Below are 23,030 nucleotides of genomic sequence, written 5' to 3'. Positions count from 1 at the left end.
CAGGGGCGCGCTCGGGTATGCAACTTGCGAAAATCTTATCCAGATGGCACTCGCATCCTCGGCAGGTCAAATTGGGACTTGGCCTGCCTAATGCGTTTTGGACAGGTGCGCGATTGTGGCAACAGCAAACAGCTAATAAAATAATAAAAAAGGTCCTAGGGCCTTCACATTTTAATATATGTCGACTTATATTGCCCCTGAAAAAACGTCTTCCCAGCAATACATTTCTGTTTAAAAGGGACGCCGACTTTGAGGGGGTCGATGTAAGCGTGGTCTTTCTAAGCTGGCTCTCCTACGTCCTGTGTTGCAGTGAAATCGACTCAAAGAAAAATGCGATGCGAACGGGTCCCGATGACGCTATCGCGTTCCACTCTTAAAGACGACGCTTAAGCGTCCTCCAATTTTTACCTTACTCACATCTTCGAAAACAACGAATCGGGGACGAAAACCAACCGAGAAATGATCCATCGATCTAAAGTATACGTTGCAGATCCCTCAGTTATCTAGCAGCTAGAGACATTTCGAATGGGTCACCGCAGTCACACACAGTCTCCACGTAATGATCATAATCAGTGCCGAACTAGGCCTCGTGGGAGGATATCGTCGATTAGTTTCTCATGTCATGATTCTCCAGAGAAGACGACGCACAAACGCATACCTAGCATGACGATGACTACCGCAAAGCCATCTTCATCATCTACGCTTTCGACACGCCGCAGGAATCAGGCCACTGAACCATACGACGCGTTCACACCCTTGTCTTGTACGCGCGGACCACCACCGGGTTTCACCTCGTGGGACCCTTCCACGGCTGTCAGACAACGGCGCATCTCAAGCACAAGTATTATTTATTCTCCTGAAACGAATCCGTCTTGCTATCCAACAATACGTGAAAAGAAAACCATCAACTGCATGGGCTCTTTCCACAAGGTTGGCCGTGCAGTTTCATCAGCTACGGATGAGCCATGCACATTAGGAGACGAAATCACATTGCAACACAGAAACTTTCTTCCATGTACGACACCCCATGGAACCGCTGCCGCTGCAGAAGCGTCGCAAACGCTAAGTGTCACACTCTGTCATATTACAAGAGCACCCATTCATCACGTCATCGCAGCAGCGTCAGAAGAGCCTTCTGAGAAGCCTCGCACACTCCACTCGCCAGTAGACAAGTCTCACAAACACGAGCAGTGTACAAGCAACACATTCATCTCTACGTGGATTTGCGCAAGCAATCAAAGGCATATTCCGATAGATACGCTACCTCAACAACTGTCGCAAGAAATCACAAAGATGAACAACTTCAGCGACCTCAACGACAGCATCGAAATAGAGGACGACAAAGAGCGTTACCGAAAGTACAGATGCGACACCAAGAATCGCGTCAACGAGCAAGCCCACTCTGCTCAAGGCGAACTCACCGAATACGACGTTTTACTAGAAAGAAGCGTCGCCGAAGAGGTCTTTGGCCGCGATCACGTCTTGGCCTACCCGAACAACCTCCACAGCGACGTCACACAATACGACGGAAAGGACACAGACCATTTTCCAGCCAGCTCATCCAACGGACCTTCAAACGAGAGGCAGCACATGTCTACCAGTTTCGACAAGTGGACGGGGCCAGCAGCACATGATATATCACAGCCATTGAACAAGTACAGGCCACACCAAATACCATTCGGTCCCTAAAGATGTCAACAAGAAGCCCTTCGCCCGATGTTACATGGTGTCCCAACCTTTTTCATTTGGGACCAGGGCACAAGCTAGGACACTAGCTATATTCATGTGCGGGGCGCCCATATGTCACCCGGAACGCTTCAGGCAGCCTCGCCCACCAGAGCTATACTATACGTCATCGGACAGCTGCACTTTTCTATGAAGTTGATGAGGTTCAAGAACTTCATGGGACATTGGACTAACTGCACATTTTTCGTTTTCATTTATCAGTCTCTTGTTGTTCCCTCATTGACTATTTGTTGCTCGCTCTCTTGGGGGAGGGGAAACATGTAATGGTGTACAAAAAGACAGTTGATAGAAGGCAAGGAAGAAGAAGAAAAAGCCAGTGTTCGAGCGACCGTGTTCTCTCTGCCCGTAACGTCCTGCTCACGTCACATATATATTGCCACCTAGCGTTTTTGGGACGAAGTGCACGGAGAAGACGAGAAAGTAGAGGATCGGACTGATCGGTTCTGAGGCAGGACAAAACCACCTTGTAATCTTGTCCACATTGTTGGCCAACCGCGTGACAAAACTAGTGGATGAACTGGGTACAACGACGACGACGCATCCCATGCACAAGACCCCGTCCGGCAGCGGGAACACGATTCCTACGCCCGCGAGCACCCCATTTCACAGAGCAAGTCGTCGATAACGAGGCTTACTACCAGAGACACCAAGACATCTACTATGGCGTCGTAGTCTCAAATCACCACGGAAGTTCCGACGACTCCAGAACCCGCTGTCGCCCCCTGCCTTTCACGGAGATATATATGAGGACCTGGATGGCTGGCTGAGTGAGTTAGCACGTGTCGCTGCGTTCAACTGCTAGGATGATGGCACAAAACTACGGAACGTATACTGCAGCTTAAAGGATGCCGCCCGCAAGTGGTTCCAAAATAGAGAAGACGTGTTAACATCCCGCGTGAATTCCTACATCACCTTCTGAAGTGCTACAGGAACACCGAACGCCACGAACGCGCTGAACGTGAACCAAAATCCCGCGTTCAGGTGCTCAATGAGGTCCTGACCATGTAGTACGTCGAGGATATGACTCGACTTTTCAGAGGACAGAAACTTACGCCACCTGATGCGTGGTGTGAATGAGCAACGTTTTCCTGGTTTAGTGCGAAGCCCTCCAAAAATTGTGGCCGAGTTCCTCAATGAAGCTGTGGCGATGGAGAAAACCCTTCATCAGCGGTTTGTCCTCTTCGATAGGCAGGTGAATGCCGCATCCGCTCCCGAATCGTGCGCCACCTGCGGCAGCAGTAGCACCGAATTGGTTCGCGAAATTGTTCGCTCTGTCATCTGCAAAGAAATGGAGAAGCTCTACAGAGTGAGACAGCCTGTTTTCTGCTCCATCGCGAGTGCAATCCGCAATGAGGTTGAGCCAGCACTGCACAGCCACTGATACCCACTGATGCCTAACGTGGTGCCCACCGGCCCGCACATTCGCAGATATTCAGGCCCGTACGTGGGCGGAATGCTTGCGAGACTCCATGCCTGTTTCTCGCCCTGCAGACCCAATTCAGACGACGCCGCCAGGAGCGATTCACGCAGCGCACGCTGGCCTGAATGTCGACAGTCACCGTGAACACCCGCGGAAGTCTGATCTCTGGCGTTCGTCGGACAGATGACCCCTCTGCTACCATTGCAGTGAGGCCGATCACGTCTACCGCGAGTGTCTGTATCGACAACTTGGGCTGCGCGGTTTGTCCATCAACTGGCCTCGTTCTCAGGTTGGCCAGAGGCCAAGCGAAATTGAAGAGTATCTGGCCCAGCAACGGAAAACTTTCACATGATGTCAATCGCGGTCATCATCTCCGAGGCGATGTTCACCCATTCGCAATCGTTTCGGGCGACGGCACTGGGACGTTCGCCGAACTCCCGTCGGGAAAGATGAATGCAGCAGCCTTTGGGGGCGAGGTCGCTGGCACTCAAAGTGCGGAAGACCTTCTATCGACGCTTGCACGGAATGTCGCAGATTGACTGAAAACAGGCGGTTCTACGCGTAAGCAATAAATTTTTTTATTTAGCAATACTGCCAATCTCACAAGAGATCATAGCAGGGAGGGCATACATATGCATTCAAAAGAAGTACAATCAAACCATTTATACAATGCAAAATGCTGAAGTAATCAATACATGAAGATAAGTAGTCACAATGCGACAAGTAGCAATGCGACAAATCATGACAAAACTACAAATTACGACAAGTTCCATGGTAGGGTGTGCAATGATGCAATCAGGTTATTGAAACGCAATATCCCGATACAGGTTATTAAAAAATTACAGAAATTGCTCAGCCTCTACATCCATTTCCACCATAGTTAGGAACTTATCTAAAGATGAAGGGTTAGTAATGCAAGGACTAAGTTGGTTTCATTTCCTTATGTTTTGAGGGAAATATGAATATTTGAAGCAATTTGAGTTGGAAGTGTATTCATTAAGTGTTTGAGAGTGCCTGTTGCGTGTTGATCTAGAACGATTGTATGAAATTAGTCTAGACGTGTCACTGTTTATGTCACCATGGATTAATTGAAACAAAAACTTTAGTCTTGCTAGTTTTGCCAGACTTTGCGGTGTTAATAACCAAGCTTTCTTTAGTAATTCAGTCGGAGAATCCGTTACTTTGTATTTATTATATATGAACCATCCTGACTTCCTCTGCACCCCCTCCATTCTTGCTATAAGTTCCCTTGTGTAGGGGAACCAAACAATATTGGCGTATTCTAGCACTGGTCTAACAAGCATTTTGTAGGCCAACAGCTTAGTATCTGTGGGTGCGAGACGAAGGCGTCTTCTCAAAAAGAAAAGCCGCTTTAATGCACTGAAGTTACAATGTTAACGTCGGTTTCCCATCGAAGATCATGCTTTAACGTTACGTCTAAATATTTATGCTCAAATACACGTGCGAGAGGTGTGTCGTTAATAACGTAAATAAAATCAGATATTTGTTTTTTTTCTAGTTACGGTAAGTGTTACAGATTTTTGAGCATTTAGGGTCATCTGCCACTCCTGACACCAAGAAAAGACAGATTCTAGGGCAATGTTTAGTATATGGTGGTCACCATCGGAATTAATTTCACCGTATAATATACAATCGTCAGCGAATTGACGGATGTTAACATGTAATCAGGAAGGCACATTGTATATGTATATTAGAAATCAAACAGGGCCCAATACACTGCCCTGGGGCACTCCCGATGTAACAGGTGCGAAAGTGGAATCTTCGTTATGAATATGGACAAACTGCAAGCGGTCAGTCAGAAAGTTTTCTATCCATTTAACAATTGAGCTTTCTCCTAGTGTACACTGAAGCTTCCTAATTAGTTTTTTGTGTGGTACATGATCAAAAGCCTTGAAGTAGTCCAATAAAATTAAGTCTGTTTGTCTTCTATTATCTAGACTTTGTCATATGTCGTGTGTTAGTTCTAGTAGCTGAGTGACTGTTGAGAGACCGCGTCGGAAGCCGTGTTGATAAGAAGAAAGAATAGATTCCTGTTTGAGGTATGTGTTTGTGTGTTTAAGTACTGCGTGTTCGAGAACAACCTCCACAGCGACGTCACACAATACGACGGAAAGGACACAGACCATTTTCCAGCCAGCTCATCCAACGGACCTTCAAACGAGAGGCAGCACATGTCTACCAGTTTCGACAAGTGGACGGGGCCAGCAGCACATGATATATCACAGCCATTGAACAAGTACAGGCCACACCAAATACCATTCGGTCCCTAAAGATGTCAACAAGAAGCCCTTCGCCCGATGTTACATGGTGTCCCAACCTTTTTCATTTGGGACCAGGGCACAAGCTAGGACACTAGCTATATTCATGTGCGGGGCGCCCATATGTCACCCGGAACGCTTCAGGCAGCCTCGCCCACCAGAGCTATACTATACGTCATCGGACAGCTGCACTTTTCTATGAAGTTGATGAGGTTCAAGAACTTCATGGGACATTGGACTAACTGCACATTTTTCGTTTTCATTTATCAGTCTCTTGTTGTTCCCTCATTGACTATTTGTTGCTCGCTCTCTTGGGGGAGGGGAAACATGTAATGGTGTACAAAAAGACAGTTGATAGAAGGCAAGGAAGAAGAAGAAAAAGGCAGTGTTCGAGCGACCGTGTTCTCTCTGCCCGTAACGTCCTGCTCACGTCACATATATATTGCCACCTAGCGTTTTTGGGACGAAGTGCACGGAGAAGACGAGAAAGTAGAGGATCGGACTGATCGGTTCTGAGGCAGGACAAAACCACCTTGTAATCTTGTCCACATTGTTGGCCAACCGCGTGACAAAACTAGTGGATGAACTGGGTACAACGACGACGACGCATCCCATGCACAAGACCCCGTCCGGCAGCGGGAACACGATTCCTACGCCCGCGAGCACCCCATTTCACAGAGCAAGTCGTCGATAACGAGGCTTACTACCAGAGACACCAAGACATCTACTATGGCGTCGTAGTCTCAAATCACCACGGAAGTTCCGACGACTCCAGAACCCGCTGTCGCCCCCTGCCTTTCACGGAGATATATATGAGGACCTGGATGGCTGGCTGAGTGAGTTAGCACGTGTCGCTGCGTTCAACTGCTAGGATGATGGCACAAAACTACGGAACGTATACTGCAGCTTAAAGGATGCCGCCCGCAAGTGGTTCCAAAATAGAGTAGTACGTCGAGGATATGACTCGACTTTTCAGAGGACAGAAACTTACGCCACCTGATGCGTGGTGTGAATGAGCAACGTTTTCCTGGTTTAGTGCGAAGCCCTCCAAAAATTGTGGCCGAGTTCCTCAATGAAGCTGTGGCGATGGAGAAAACCCTTCATCAGCGGTTTGTCCTCTTCGATAGGCAGGTGAATGCCGCATCCGCTCCCGAATCGTGCGCCACCTGCGGCAGCAGTAGCACCGAATTGGTTCGCGAAATTGTTCGCTCTGTCATCTGCAAAGAAATGGAGAAGCTCTACAGAGTGAGACAGCCTGTTTTCTGCTCCATCGCGAGTGCAATCCGCAATGAGGTTGAGCCAGCACTGCACAGCCACTGATACCCACTGATGCCTAACGTGGTGCCCACCGGCCCGCACATTCGCAGATATTCAGGCCCGTACGTGGGCGGAATGCTTGCGAGACTCCATGCCTGTTTCTCGCCCTGCAGACCCAATTCAGACGACGCCGCCAGGAGCGATTCACGCAGCGCACGCTGGCCTGAATGTCGACAGTCACCGTGAACACCCGCGGAAGTCTGATCTCTGGCGTTCGTCGGACAGATGACCCCTCTGCTACCATTGCAGTGAGGCCGATCACGTCTACCGCGAGTGTCTGTATCGACAACTTGGGCTGCGCGGTTTGTCCATCAACTGGCCTCGTTCTCAGGTTGGCCAGAGGCCAAGCGAAATTGAAGAGTATCTGGCCCAGCAACGGAAAACTTTCACATGATGTCAATCGCGGTCATCATCTCCGAGGCGATGTTCACCCATTCGCAATCGTTTCGGGCGACGGCACTGGGACGTTCGCCGAACTCCCGTCGGGAAAGATGAATGCAGCAGCCTTTGGGGGCGAGGTCGCTGGCACTCAAAGTGCGGAAGACCTTCTATCGACGCTTGCACGGAATGTCGCAGATTGACTGAAAACAGGCGGTTCTACGCGTAAGCAATAAATTTTTTTATTTAGCAATACTGCCAATCTCACAAGAGATCATAGCAGGGAGGGCATACATATGCATTCAAAAGAAGTACAATCAAACCATTTATACAATGCAAAATGCTGAAGTAATCAATACATGAAGATAAGTAGTCACAATGCGACAAGTAGCAATGCGACAAATCATGACAAAACTACAAATTACGACAAGTTCCATGGTAGGGTGTGCAATGATGCAATCAGGTTATTGAAACGCAATATCCCGATACAGGTTATTAAAAAATTACAGAAATTGCTCAGCCTCTACATCCATTTCCACCATAGTTAGGAACTTATCTAAAGATGAAGGGTTAGTAATGCAAGGACTAAGTTGGTTTCATTTCCTTATGTTTTGAGGGAAATATGAATATTTGAAGCAATTTGAGTTGGAAGTGTATTCATTAAGTGTTTGAGAGTGCCTGTTGCGTGTTGATCTAGAACGATTGTATGAAATTAGTCTAGACGTGTCACTGTTTATGTCACCATGGATTAATTGAAACAAAAACTTTAGTCTTGCTAGTTTTGCCAGACTTTGCGGTGTTAATAACCAAGCTTTCTTTAGTAATTCAGTCGGAGAATCCGTTACTTTGTATTTATTATATATGAACCATCCTGACTTCCTCTGCACCCCCTCCATTCTTGCTATAAGTTCCCTTGTGTAGGGGAACCAAACAATATTGGCGTATTCTAGCACTGGTCTAACAAGCATTTTGTAGGCCAACAGCTTAGTATCTGTGGGTGCGAGACGAAGGCGTCTTCTCAAAAAGAAAAGCCGCTTTAATGCACTGAAGTTACAATGTTAACGTCGGTTTCCCATCGAAGATCATGCTTTAACGTTACGTCTAAATATTTATGCTCAAATACACGTGCGAGAGGTGTGTCGTTAATAACGTAAATAAAATCAGATATTTGTTTTTTTTTCTAGTTACGGTAAGTGTTACAGATTTTTGAGCATTTAGGGTCATCTGCCACTCCTGACACCAAGAAAAGACAGATTCTAGGGCAATGTTTAGTATATGGTGGTCACCATCGGAATTAATTTCACCGTATAATATACAATCGTCAGCGAATTGACGGATGTTAACATGTAATCAGGAAGGCACATTGTATATGTATATTAGAAATCAAACAGGGCCCAATACACTGCCCTGGGGCACTCCCGATGTAACAGGTGCGAAAGTGGAATCTTCGTTATGAATATGGACAAACTGCAAGCGGTCAGTCAGAAAGTTTTCTATCCATTTAACAATTGAGCTTTCTCCTAGTGTACACTGAAGCTTCCTAATTAGTTTTTTGTGTGGTACATGATCAAAAGCCTTGAAGTAGTCCAATAAAATTAAGTCTGTTTGTCTTCTATTATCTAGACTTTGTCATATGTCGTGTGTTAGTTCTAGTAGCTGAGTGACTGTTGAGAGACCGCGTCGGAAGCCGTGTTGATAAGAAGAAAGAATAGATTCCTGTTTGAGGTATGTGTTTGTGTGTTTAAGTACTGCGTGTTCGAGAAGTTTGCATAAGGTCGAGGCTAGGGAAATGGGCCTGAAATTAGATACTTCTGATGTGCTACCAGATTTATGCAAGAGGGATGATTTTAGCAGTTTTCCACTCGGCATGAAGTGAGCACGTTATTAATGATTTATTAAAGATATGACATAGATATTAACATTCCACTCAGCATATGTCTTAAGAAATATATTAGGTATGTTATCGGGTCCAATCGCTTTCTTCGTGTCAATATCAAACAAAAGATTTAACAGGCCTGGTTCTGTGATTGTGACCGGCTCGATAGGCGTTCGGCCACTTGGTAGTACGTGCGGAAGTTTTCCATCATCGATGTTAAATACTGACTGAAAATAACTGTTAAAAGAATTTGCGGAGTTTCTATTATCACTGGAAGCGGTGGAGCTGTCATGGTGCTTTGGGTTAAGGTAATTCCAAAATTGATGTGGCGCGCTTTTCAAAAAGTTAGGAAGAGTTTTAGAAAAATAGTTTTCCTTGGCTGCCTTAATTTTTGATTTAATATTTGTAATTGATGCGTAAAGCGTATGTCTGTTTACGAGCCTAGGCTTTAGCTTGAGGGTTTTGCGTAGCCTTTTTACTTTTCGTTTAGCTTGGATTATTTCGCGTGTTATCCATGGATTTGTTTTCTTAGTTTTTTTCGTTTTGATTGGCACGTAACTTTGAAGGCTTAAAAATTCAATGTCTGTGTATTTTTCCACAAAGCGTCTATATCAACAGAAACGTCCATAGTAAGCTCTTGAAATCTAGCGTATTATAAACTGATATGGCCGATAATACTGACGTCATCAGCATTTGAAAAATTATAAAACGTGCTGCACTTTTCAACGACATGAACAGGGGTTTCTGTGCGGACGGTGCAATGTGTTATTTCGTGGTCCGATATGCGTTGCAGAATTTGTAACGCTATGTATTCAAGTGGAAAGTGATGACTGAGAAATGTCAGATCAAGAATATTTGATGTAGTTCCCTTAGTTCGTGTGGACTGGGTAACTACCTGATTCAAGTTAAAATTCCACATCATATCACTGATTATTTAAGAGAAATTCGATGAAAAGTGCATGGCTTTCCAATCACTACCGGGTAAGTTGAAGTCGCCCACTAAGATTAGCCGGCCACATGACACATGACGTTGTAGATAGTCATATAATGAACGGGTGACGCTACAGTCAGATGTGGGACTGCGGTAAACACACCCCACATGGGTCGCATCCCCGTATGAGGGCAGTGGCACAGAATGGCCGGTTACGCCATCTGAACTTGGCGACCGAGTCTCGCTTGACATACCTGTGCTTATAGGCTCTCTACTGGTCAGCGCATTGGTGGACACAGATGCACAACATTCAATTATTAGAGGGAAATTGGCAACGATTCTTATGAAAGGTATGACCCGTTGTAATGGAAGGTGCATTCTCACAGCTGGAGGCCACGTTGTTATTCCGCTGGGCTGCGAGAGTTAAAACTCGTGCATCGACATTTGTAGTCAACTTCCTCATCTTCCAAGAATGTTCCCGTCAACCCATCTTCGGTATGGACTTTCTTCGCGAGTACAGCGCAATTATAAATCTTCGTGAGCGCAGTGTGACCTTCTCGACACACGTGCCACAGAGAACGACGCCGATAGTTGTCGTAAACCTGCGCTGCGTGTTGCTGACGACAGCGTGACATTGCCGCCACGAGCGACTGTTCCAGTTGAAGTCACGTGCGAAAACCTCCGAGACGGGGACGCGGTCACCAAAAGCAACGTCTCTCTTTTGCTGCTTCAAGGTGTATGCCCTGCCCAAATCGTGGTTCGTGTTCGCGACGGGCAGTCGCAAATAGTCCTCACAAATTTCAACTACGAACACCGACATCTTTTCCGCGGCACTACCGTCGCCTATGCAGGTCCTGTCGCCGACGTCGCAGAGTGCTTCGCATCCGAGGAAATTAATGCTGATGACAATTTTCTTGACCGGGAATTTCTAAGGGAATTTCAGTCTTGGTTCGCCTCTTCGTCTCAAGTCTGCCAAACACCTCTCACCAAGCCCCGAACAATTACCGAGGATGATGCTGGCCCTATCCGACAACATCCCTATTGTGTTTCTGCTAAAGAACGCGAGGCTATTCAATCGCAAGTAAAGGAGATGCTCGACGATGGAGCCATTCAACCATCCAGCAGCCCGTGGCCATCGCCAGTTGCTCTAATGAAGAATGACGAAACACTACGCTTCTGCGTTGATTGCAGGAAGCTAAACAGCATCACAAAAAAGATGTCTTCCCGCTCCCTGGGGTCGATGACTGTCTCAACAGGTTACGGCACGCGAAGTATTTTTCATCCATTGATTTAAAAAGTGGCTATTGGCAGATTGAGGTTGATGAGCGAGACCGAGAGGAGATGCCGTTTGTAACACCAGACGGCCTTTATGAATTCCGAGTTCTTGCTTTCGTCCTCTCTTCTGCTCCAGCCACTTTCCAGAGGATGATGGATACCGTTCTCGCTGGCTTGAAATGGCACAGCAGCCTTGTATACTTTGATGATGAAGTCTTATTCTCTGACACCTATGAGGGGGAGGAAGAAACACTATTTAAGGCCAGTACTAAGGCGCAGTAAGGATGAGCGCTTGCTCCGCTAAGGCCCGTTGATGATCCGCCGAGTCCGAGAGAAGCCAAGCAGTCCAGGAAGAACACCTGAAGCGCCTTAGGATGGTACTGGAAGCCACTCGCTCAGCTGAACTCACGCTGAAACCTCAAAAATGTCATTTCAGCTATGAAGTACATGAAGTTCCTTGGAGATGTCGTGAGTGCAGCTAGAGTTCGGGCCGGTCCATACCAAACTGCAGCGATCGCCTCTTTTTCTGTTCCATCAGAAAAAAGAGCAGTGTAACGTTTCCTCGGCTTGTGCGCTTACTATCGTTCATATATTGCCAACTTTGCCAAGATAGCCAAACCGCTCACGCGACTCACCCGAAATGATATACGTTTTGCCTGGACCACAAAGCAAGAGACAGCTTTCGCACAGCTACGACAGCGCATGCAGACAGCACCTGTACTTGCCTATTTTGATGAGGAAGTAGATACAGAGGTCCACAAAGATGCCAGGAACGTCGGAATTAGGGCCGTGTTGAGCACGTCATAGCTTACGCCAGGCCTACACTCTTTCGAGCCGAATCCAGCTACTCTACATCAGAGAAAGAATGCCTCGCAATCGTGTAGGCGACGGCAAAATTCCGACCTTACATCTACGGCCGTCCCTTTAATGTGGTGACGGATCACCACTCGCTAGGCTAGCTGGCCAATCTCAGAGATCCGTCTGGCCGTCTTGCTCGGTGGAGTTTGCACTTGCAGGAGTTTGACATTACGATTGTGTAGAGGTGCTGGTGCAAACACGAAGACGCATATGTGGTTTTCCGCGCACCTGCGGGACACTCTGCTTTCAGCTCCGAGGATGACGATAGTTTCCTCGGGGCTGTTTCTGATTCAGACTTGCCAACCAAGCAGCGAGCAGACAAATCATTACAGCTGGTTATCGACTACCTGAAGGGCCAGAGATCTCAACTTTCGCGGCATATTGCTCACGAGTTATCCACCTTTTCTCTCAGAAGGGGCATCCTGTACAAGAAAAATACCCGTGGCAGTGACAAAGCCTATCTCCTCGTTGTGCCTACTGCCATGCGTGGCGACATCCTCTCTGCATGCCACGCTGAAACCACGTCAGGGCACTTGGGCTATTCGAGGACTCTCTGCCGAGTGCGCCAGCAGTACTTCTGGCCTCGACTTTCGTCTAGCGCACACCGCTATGTTAACGGCTGCCGCGAGTGTCAGCGCCGCAAGACACCACCTAGGAAACCTGCGTGTCTACTCCAACCAATTTCAACACCTAAGACACCGTTCGACCTCGCGGGAATGGACCTTCTAGGATACTTCCCTTTGTCCTCCACTGGAAACAAGTGGATTATCTTTGCAACGGATTACCTCACTCTTTATGCCGACACAAAAGAACTGTCCCGCAGCAGGGATTCCGAAGTTGGGAAGCTCTTCGTAGACCACATCATACTGCAGCATGGTGCCCCGTTGTGTATGATCACGGACAGATTGACGCCCTTTGCAGCACGAATGATGGAGAAAATTTTAAGGGTGGTGGCGTGGAGCAGAGGTAGAACACCCGGCCTCTAATCCGAAGGTGGTAAGCTCTAATACTCCTCCAGTACACCACATTTTGAGGCATGGAGTGGCAGCTGACAGCGGCAAAAAAATATTGCCGAGAGCTAGTGGGGCTACACTAGTCCAGGTGCGACCAAATTAGGAAGCCCAACTAGGCTTCAACAAAGTCACTCCCTCACCAGAACAGGAATTGTCTTCCGTGGTGGAGTATTTGGCCACTACTGGCCTCATGACTCCTCGAATTAACCCATGGCCCTCAGTCCCCAGCGGTTGCGGAGCACCTCACCAAGGCGGTGGTCAGACCTGCGACGCGGCAGAGGGTCCTAAGAATCTCTGGGCCAGGACAGGCCGCCACTGGAAACTGAAGCTGGCAACGTTCAACACACGCACCCTATCGAGTGAGGCTAGCTTAGCAGGGCTGTTTCAAGAATTATCAGGTATTGCCTGGGATATTATTGCCCTTAGTAAGGTTAGAAGAACGGGTCAAGCTTCATCATCATCATCATCATCAGCCTATATTTTATGTCCACTGCAGGACGAAGGCCTCTCCCTGCGATCACCAATTACCCCTGTCTTGCGCTAGCGTATTCCAACTTGCGCCTGCAAATTTCCTAACTTCATCATCCCATATGGTTTTCTGCCGACCCCGACTGCGCTTCCCTTCTCTTGGTATCCATTCTGTAATCCTAATGGTCCATCGGTTATCCAACCTACGCATTACATGGCCTGCCCAGCTCCATTTCTTCCGCTTAATGTCAACTATAATATAGGCTATCCCCGTTTGTTCTGTGATCCACACTGCTCTCTTCCTGTCTCTTAACGTTACTCCTAATATTTTTCGTTCCAGCGCTCTTTGTGTGGTCCTTAACTTGTTCTCCAGCTTCTTTGTTAACCTCCAAGTTTCTGCCCCATATGTTAGCGCCGGTAGAATGCAATTATTGTACACTTTTCTTTTCAATGGCAGTGGTAAGCTCCCAGTCAGGATTTGGCAATGCCTTCCGTATGCACTCCAACCTAATTTTATTCTTCTGTGAATTTCTTTTTTATGATCAGGGTCCCCTGTGAGTAATTGACCTAGATAAATGTACTCCTTTACAGACTCTAGGGGCTGACTGGCGATCCTGAATTCGTGTTCAGGATCGTCATAGCGGGAAACATTGATGAATTCTACAGAATTAATGAGAGGGTAGCAGTCGTAGTGATAAAGCTGAATAGAAGGTATAGAATGATTGTAGAGCGTACAACCTCCAGTCACTATGATAAAGAAATAGAACGGTTTATGCAGATGTTGAATTAGCAATGAGAAAGTTGCGAACCCAGTACACTGTAGTCATGGGCGACTTCAGTGCAAAGTGGGGAAAAAACATGCTGGTGAGCAAGCAATTGCTAACTACAGCATGGATTATAGGAACACTAGAGGAGAGATGCTAGAATTTGCGGAAACACATAGGCTCCGAATAATGAATATCTTCTTCAGGAAGCGCAGCAGCAGGAAGTGGACCTGGCAAAGCCCTAATGGAGAAACAAGGAATAAAATAGATTTCATAATCTCTGCCGATCCTAGCATAGTGCAGGATGTAGAAGTGTTATGAAGGGTAAAGTGCAGTGATCACAGGTTAGTGAGATATAGGATTTCTATCAATTTGAAAAGAGAAAGAATAAAATTAGTCAAGAAGAAACAGGCCAACCTAGGCGCAGTAAGGGTAAAAGCAGACCAATTCCGGCTGGTGCGCGCAAACAAATGTGCAGCTTCAGAACAGGAAGAGAAAGACAACATAGAGGTAATGAATGAAAAAATAACTTGGCTGATCTCAGAAGCAGCAATGGAAGTGGGAGGTAAGGTACCAAGGCCACAAGTAGGTAAGCTCTCCCAAGTAACAAACGGCCTAATAAAGAAACGACAAAGCATGAAAGTGTCAACATATTCTTGGTATGAGCGCGAAGAAGATATGGACGGTGACGGAAGAAGACAGGACGAGCGCTAACTCACAACTAAATCTTTATTGGAAATAACAAACCGTCTGTGTCTTCTTCGCGCTTATACCAAGAATATTTTACCGTACCAACTCGCCCAACTATCCATCCTTTTGCAGTATGAAAGTGTCAAACTCGAGAGATCAGATAGAATTCGCTGAATTTTTAAAACTGATCAACAAGAAGAAAGTAAGGGATATCTGAAATCATAACGTGGAAAGATAAAGGAACCCGTAAAATATGGACGCAGCATGAAATCAGTGAGAAGAAAACTTGGCATGGACAAGACAAAATGCGTGCACTGAAAGATAAGTAGGGTAATACCATCAGCAATTTCGATGACACAGTAAAAGCAGCGGAAGAATTCTATACTGTACAGTCCCCAGAGCAGCCAAGCTACTTTCATTCGATGTAGCTATCAACAGGATACAGAAGTTCCTTTTATAGCTAGCGATGAAGTAAGAAATACCTTGAAAGACATGACCTGGGGTAAAGCCGCTGGAGAAGATGGAATTACAGTCGATTTCAATAAAGATGGAGGAGATATAATGCTTGAAAAGTTTGCGGCGCTTTATACGCAATGCCTCACAACTTCAAGTGTACCAGAGAGCTGGAAGAACGCCAATAATATACTAATCCATAAGAAGGAAGGCGTCGAAGAATTATAGACCCATTAGCTTGCATTCAGTATTGTATAAAATATTCACCAGGATAATTTCCAACGGAATCAGGGCAACACTTGACTTCAGCCAACCAAGAGAACTTGCTGGCTTCAGGAAGATATATTCTAGGATGGACCATATCCATGTCATCATTCAGGTAATAGAGAAATCTGCGGAGTAAAAGCAAGCTCTCTATATGACTTTCATAGATTATTAAAAGGCATTTGATTCAGTAGAGATACCAGCAGTCATAGAGGCATTGTGAAATCAAGGAGTACAGGAGGCACACGTAAATATCTTGGCAAATATCTGCAATGATTGCACAGCAACCCTGGTTCTCCACAAGAAAAGTAGAATGTTACCTATCAAGAACGGGGTCGGGCAAGGAGACACAATCTCTCCAATGTTATTCACGACATGCTTAGAAGAAGTATCCAAGCTCTTAGTCTCGGAAGGCTTAGGAGTGAGGATCAACGGCGAATATCTCAGCAACATTCGGTTTGCATATGACATTGTCCAATTCAGCAAAAATAGGGACGAATTACAGTACATTATTGAGGACCTTAACCGAGTAAGTGTAAGAGTGGGGTTGAATATTATTATGCAGAAGACAAACACATTGTTCAATAGCCTGGCAAGGGAACAAGAATTCAGGATCGCCAGTCAGCCTCAGGAGTTTGTAAAGGAGTACGTTTATCTAGGTCAATTAGTCACAGGGGACCCTGATCATGAGAAAGAAATTTACGGAAGAATAAAATTTGTTTGGAACGCATGCGGCAGACATTGCCAAATCCTGACTGGGAGTTTACCACTGTCGTTGAAAAGAAAAGTGTACAATCATTGCATTCTACCGGTGCTAACATACGGTGCAGAAACTTTGAGGTTAACAAAGAAGCTCGAGAACAAGTTAAGAACCGCGCAAAGAGGGATGGAACGAAAAATGTTAGGCCAAACGTTAACAGACAGGAAGAGAGCGGTGTGGATCTGAGAGCCAACAGGGATAACCGATATGCTAGTTGACATTAAGAGGAAAAAAATGAAGCTGGGCCGGCCATGTAATGCGTAGGATGGATAACCGGTGGACCATTAGAGTTACAGAATGGATACCAAGAGAAGGGAAGTGCAGTCTAAGGCAGAAAACTAGGTGGGGTGATGAAGTTACGAAATTTGCAGGCGTAATTTGGAATCAGCTAGAGCAAGACATGGGTAATGGGAGATCACAGGGAGAGGCCTTCGTCCTGCAGTGGACATACATATAGAATAATGATGATGATTTTCAGACTGAGCTGCATGAGTCATCGAAAAACAACAGCCTATCATCGACAAACGAATGGATTGACGGAGAGGTTGAACAAAGCCATAGCAGACACGCTGTCAATGTACGTGGACGTGCCGCATAAAACGTCAGACAAGATTCTTCCGTACATCACGTTTGCCTACAATATGGCAATACAGGAAACAACGCGATTCTCACCTCTCCGTCTTGTTTACGGACGCAACGTGTAAACCATGCTCGACGCTATCCTTCCGTGCAACAAAACCAATGAACTTGCTCTAGACGCGGAGCACTGCGCTTAGTACGTCGAAGAAGCCCTCCAACTGGCTCGCGTAAACATCACTTACCAACAAGGTGCCGAAGGACGACGTTACAACCTCCGCCGGCGAAACGTCACCTATCACCCCGGCGACCGAGTCTGGGTGTGGACCCCTATTCGACATCTAGGCTTCTCTGAAAAACTTTTAAGCCGCTATTTTGGACCGTACGAGCTCCTGAAACGTGCAGTGGCGTTATTTACGAGGTATTTCCTGACGGCGCCTTGCCTTCACGTCGACAGCTCTTGTGCTGGTGCGGCATCGAGTCGGGGACTGATGGAGGGGGACTAATGTCACCTAGCGTTTTGAGGAGAAAAGGCACGGCGAAGACGATAAAGTAGAGGAACCAACTGAACGGTTCGTAGTCAGAACAAAGCCACCGTGTTATCTTGTTCACAGTGGCGTCCAATCGCGTGAATATATATATATACATATATATATATATAAATATATATATATATATGTATATAGTTGTGGCTAAGGAAATCGCGCTGGCCCCGGTTGTAAATGATGGAAATATAGTACAACGTACGTTGGATTTGCACAGCATAGTTTGCTCACGTTCCGGCTGGTGGACCAGCTTGATGAAGGCGAGGCCTCTCTCTCTCTCTCTCTCTCTATATATATATATATATATATATATATATATATATATATATATATATAGTGTGCTGGGAAAGACTTGATTGTGGGATCGTATCCCGGCCGCGGCGGCCGCATTTCTTTGGGGGTGAAAGGCAAAAACGCCCGTGTCCCGTGCACTGGGGTCCCGTTAAATATCCCCTGATGGTCAAACTTAATCCGGAGTCCCCGGAGGAAGGCGAACCTCATGATAAAATCGTGGTTTTGGCACGTAAAAGTCCCGAATTGACTCAGAGAAACTCATGACTATGATAAACACTGTGCAAGTTCTGCATTTAATATAGTGCATCGGCAATCCGTCTCATGTTGTAGAAAGAGGAAACTGAGAGGGAAGGTTCATTTGCATCGACTACAATATCGCAAGAAAGTCGTACCAAGAGCCGGGCGTCACCGCCACGTAGGAGCATTGTCCTTAATTGATCATTTTAACAACGAAGCAAACTATACTTTCAAACATCTGGAAAACGAAGGTACAAGCAGTAACTAACGACGCAAAATTTCTTCTTTAAAACAACAGTGCGTGTTAGAAAATCGCAACACACACGAAAAAAAAATTAAGTATATGTATCAGTGAGAACAAATAACTATATACATTCAATATGGAGCCGCAATGGGTGCGTACTGGCGAAAACACAAATCCTGGTTAGTCTTCATTTCGGTTAATTCATTAATTTGAGCTATTTTCGATCAGCGTTGTCATTGGGAAACTTGAAAAGACGTGCCTGGATGTTTATGACGATTAGATCAAAATTTTGAATGTATATATAAGCGTTAGTGTTTCTAATCAGGACAATGACACATAGAACTAGGCTAATCGAGTTATAAATTATGTGGTCTGTGCTATAGATATTCGCCTCAGCAAAAAGGTACTGTAGAATCGTAATTTGATTATATTTTATGGGATTTACAAAAATGTAAGCCACCTAAAGATACACTCTCCCGTCTATTATCTAGATACTGTACAACAGATATTTAAAAAATGGCCGCATAGCTGCTTGCTTCGCGGCAAATGACTTCGAAAGAAGGTAGTCTTCTGCAGCCTCTGATAGTAATTTTGTGGGGCACACCTTATTAGATTGTAATGAATTACGAAGATTGTACATTTTCATTTTTACAATTTGGACAGATATGTTAGAAATATGTGTTATAAACTGTTTGAAAACAACAATTTTTGTTGCTTGTGGCATGCTAGCTAGCTCTTGAGTAGCTCTTTTTTTGAGCATTCAGTAGAAAGCCTGCAAAATATATTTAAAAATTTAGAGGACGCTTAAGCTTCGCCTTTAAAAGTGCAACGCGATATCATTCAAAGATCTCTGAATGCTTGGGATGCGTCCCGACAGGTGCAGCTTTCTTTTTTTTCCACCTTCGCCTCTGCGCGCCGCTGCCATTTTACGCTGCCGAGCAGGCGAGCGCCAGCTGGATGGTGTTTTTGCAAGTAACCTACCCTGGTGCGCCGCTCTTGGTATGGTAGAAATACTGGAAAGGGGTTTGTGTTTGAGTTTCTTCGTAACCTAATTACGTTTTCTCGTACATTCAAATTACAATCCCATGCTATCATGTCTGTAGGTTTTAGTTAAGTCGTACTTTACAATTTTTGTCGCAAATTTTACTTTGAGAAATTACATTTTGTTCACTATTGCCTCAGCGCCACGTGGAGGGCCTGCATCGTCAGGATAACTTTGTCTCTCACCAATGCCGGCGCGTCCACGCCCACACCGACACCGGATTTTCTGCCACACGGGGCCCATAACGCTATCACGTTAAAAAAGTAGACAATAGCTCATTCTGAGAAACTGTCGCCTTTCACGAAGGACACTACCACCGCGTCATAATTCTCTCACGTGAGAAGAAGCCGTGCTATGGCGAAAACTGCAAACAAATGGATATTCACACTTGAGTCTACCCCACCGTACAACCTGCGCTTTATTCTAATAAATGCCCCTACTGCGATGAATGCGCGGCGCTTTGTCACACGGTATGTCCTTGGGCAAGCACACCAGAACTCTGACTCATAACGGATGTCACTCCAATTCAGCTGTTCAGCTCCGACTCGAAGGACCAGCTCAACCTGGTCCACCGAGCGAGAAGGGCAGCTGAGGCCGCTGGACTCCTGGGCTCAGGGTACTACCCACTGCAGAGCGGAAGTGGTACCTACGCTTGCGCGCTCTTTTACATAAAGTTTATTCTCTCTCTCTCGTTGATTGTATGGGCAGAAACATTAGCACAAATGATAAATACGGTGAATAGAACTGAATACTGCGTGAAACTGAACCCACCGAATAAAGCAACCCTACTAAGAAAACGATAACGACCAGCATATTCGGCGCTCATCGAATTGCAGAACTCATCATGGTATGTTTAAGTACAATGGGTAGTTAATAATAAATTTCTTACTGTAGTATAACAATATGCGTACATTTAGGTTACTATAGGGCCAATGGAACTAAGTGGCTGCAATGTTGGCGACGTATTCTTTAAATAAATTGCAGTTTATGCGAGAACAATAACGTCATAAAAGCAGTGAACCCGGTCACCGGCAACATGCAAAAAAATAATACATTCGTGTGAGACAACGTACTCGGACGAGTGAAGGTAACGAAGAAAAAGCAGCTCATGAATAACGTCTTCCTCCCAGTGAGTAAAAGTTCCATGCTTCTGAAAAGAAAGGGATCAGTAAGCACCGTTCATTCTATCATACTTTGGGAAGAAATATTGAATGTCTTAAAGGTATCGATTCCACACACACGTGAGATTAACATTCCGAATAAACCTTAAAGCAACCAGTGTAATCATCAAAATTTCAAATCGCTATTTTATTTTGGCAAGTCAGAGGGCCACAGGAAGTTGCCGGCCCTTCCATTAAATTGCAAAGAAGCGTTATTTCATGAGACTAGATCCCACGTTTTCTGATTTCTTTGATCTCTATAGTTTCTTGTGCAAATTTGTGCACTTGGTTGTGAGTGACGCTGCAGTGGGTAGCTGTGAAATAATGTTGACCAGATCGCGTTGTTTTAACGTGGGCCCATTTCACGGCATACGTGCGTTCTGGCGTTTCGGTAGTCGGTACTGTTATACGTGGTCGGCACGCCAACGAATCAAACCCGTAATCTCGTTTTGAGTAGCGCTTAATATCCATCGAGTGGATATTATCCATCCTGGCGAATTGTTTATTGAATAGTTCAAGGTTGGCGTAATGTTCTCGAAAATGCAATCCTACGGATGCTCGCAATATTTTGTTAGCGTTACTTACAAATACAGTCATTCCTGTATAGTTATTTTACAGGAGCGGGGACATAAAACGTTTCCGCTGCCACGTGGAATTCAACCTATGTCATATATATTTAGAAAACATCGTATGAATCGTACGCCCGTGTGCTTGCGTTGTAGTGCACGTTAAAGAACCCCAGGTGGTCAAAATTAAACCCGAGCCCTCCACAACGGCGTTCACACATGCGCCTGTCAAGAACTGCGCTGCAGGGCCAAAGGTCACAGAGAATATTAGGAGAAAAAAAGTGAAAAAGCAGTCCGGGTGCATACACGACCTCACACATGACAAGATTTAGTGATGGCAATGGGGTGTATCCCTAAATCGCTTCAATGCCAATCACACTCACGTCAGTGTTCATCGTGAGATGGGTTTTGTTAATTTTATTAGTTATTTCCTTTGCTTAAGTACGTATTATTTACAGCTGACTGTAAGGTGATACGTACACATTGAAGCAATCAACTACTAAAAAAGATAGATTGGCCTGGCACAAGGATATTAGAAATTCAATACACAAGATATTTCGTTTTATATATAACAAAGTCAAATTAATTCTTTCATACCTTAAATTGAAGTCACCGGTAAACATTTCCGGATGGCTAAGCAGACTGCGTGATATTGAATGCAGTGTACTTTATGAAAGTGAATGCAACGATTGAGAAATACACTATACATGACTGGTCGTTATTTCCTGTGCAACAGAACAACCTGGAATGCTTTATTAACGCTTCAAGAGCTTCTATAATTTTGCATGGTATGTGAGGCTGAGTAGCACCTTGGGAAAACGTTGTACGCCCAGTGAATTCGGCCACGTCTACACTTCTGTTCTGAGGTTCTACACCAGCTTCAGCTCAGCAACGCAACTCAATAGCTTTTAAGCTAACGTGGAGCGCTAGAAGCCATCTCTATATTCTAAGAGTGTTTTCTACTGAAAAATTAAGTACTTACTATTGTTGGATCTGAAGACAGGAAAATGGCTCGCAGATTGGTACGGAGCTTCGTCTTTTATTACCCAGTCGAGGAATCCAAATTCGCCATTGCGAGTGGGCGGTCAGTAATAAACGCTAAACAGCTCAGAGAAGCTGTGGAACTGCAACGGCTAACCTATACACATAATGAGTATATTTTGAAACGCAGAATTTTTGAAAGGACGTGCGGGGTATGATGAATGAGCAAATTAGTGCAGTGTTGCTGCATTCGTTCTTGAGCTTCATATGCCATGTTGACGTCACAAAACTCCGACTAAGATATCAAATGAGTCAGCCCACTCGCGGTTTTAGGCCACAAGATGTGGCCGTGAAGCCCCAACCGTGTTTCAAACAGCAAGCATGGCGGCGTTATGGAGCATGCGGCCAAAAAAATACTTCGGCAGACACTTGAGACTTCTTGCGTGTGGGGATGCGAAATATTTATCTCCCCTTGGTGAAACCTTTTGTCAGCCAGATGGCTGCGACGTGACGTGTGCAATCACGCACGCACTAGGCACCCCTTTAGTCAGCCATAACCGTGGAGGCACCGTGGCGTCGGAAATGCTTGCGCGTCTCACAACCCGGAGGCCCGGGCTCGATTCCCACGCAGACCGCCATCTATCAAATTTTATTTTCAAGGCCATTAATTTCCTTTGTTTACAGGAACCTCCCTGTGAAATTCGACGTCAATTTTAGCATTTTTGACGTGTTCTTACTCTTCGCGCCGTCGGCCATATTTAGTACCACAGTCGGTCAAGGCACCGCCAACGCCGACGCATTTTCGCGTATTGTTGTATATAATGCTTTCGCATTACTAAACTGTGGATTTTACATACCATAACAACAATCAAATTATAAGGTATGCCATAGTG

At 45.6% G+C, this 23,030-nt stretch overlaps 1 long non-coding RNA gene across 1 annotated transcript in view; it reads right to left on the bottom strand.

Annotated features, from left to right (window-relative positions):
• Positions 1–22,281, bottom strand: part of LOC125940086 (uncharacterized) — a 31,970-nt gene extending 9,689 nt beyond the window's left edge. The window contains exons 1-2 of the long non-coding RNA XR_007463326.1: positions 22,139–22,281; positions 20,504–20,580 (exon numbers count right to left, since the gene is read on the bottom strand). This is a non-coding gene — a long non-coding RNA (uncharacterized LOC125940086). The remainder of the gene's footprint in view (positions 1–20,503; positions 20,581–22,138) is intronic.
• Positions 22,282–23,030: the final 749 nt, after the last annotated feature.

Source organism: Dermacentor silvarum, chromosome 9, assembly GCF_013339745.2.
Source record: "Dermacentor silvarum isolate Dsil-2018 chromosome 9, BIME_Dsil_1.4, whole genome shotgun sequence".
In the NCBI taxonomy this organism is placed as follows: domain Eukaryota; kingdom Metazoa; phylum Arthropoda; class Arachnida; order Ixodida; family Ixodidae; genus Dermacentor; species Dermacentor silvarum.
This window is presented reverse-complemented; position numbering and strand designations above follow the sequence as displayed.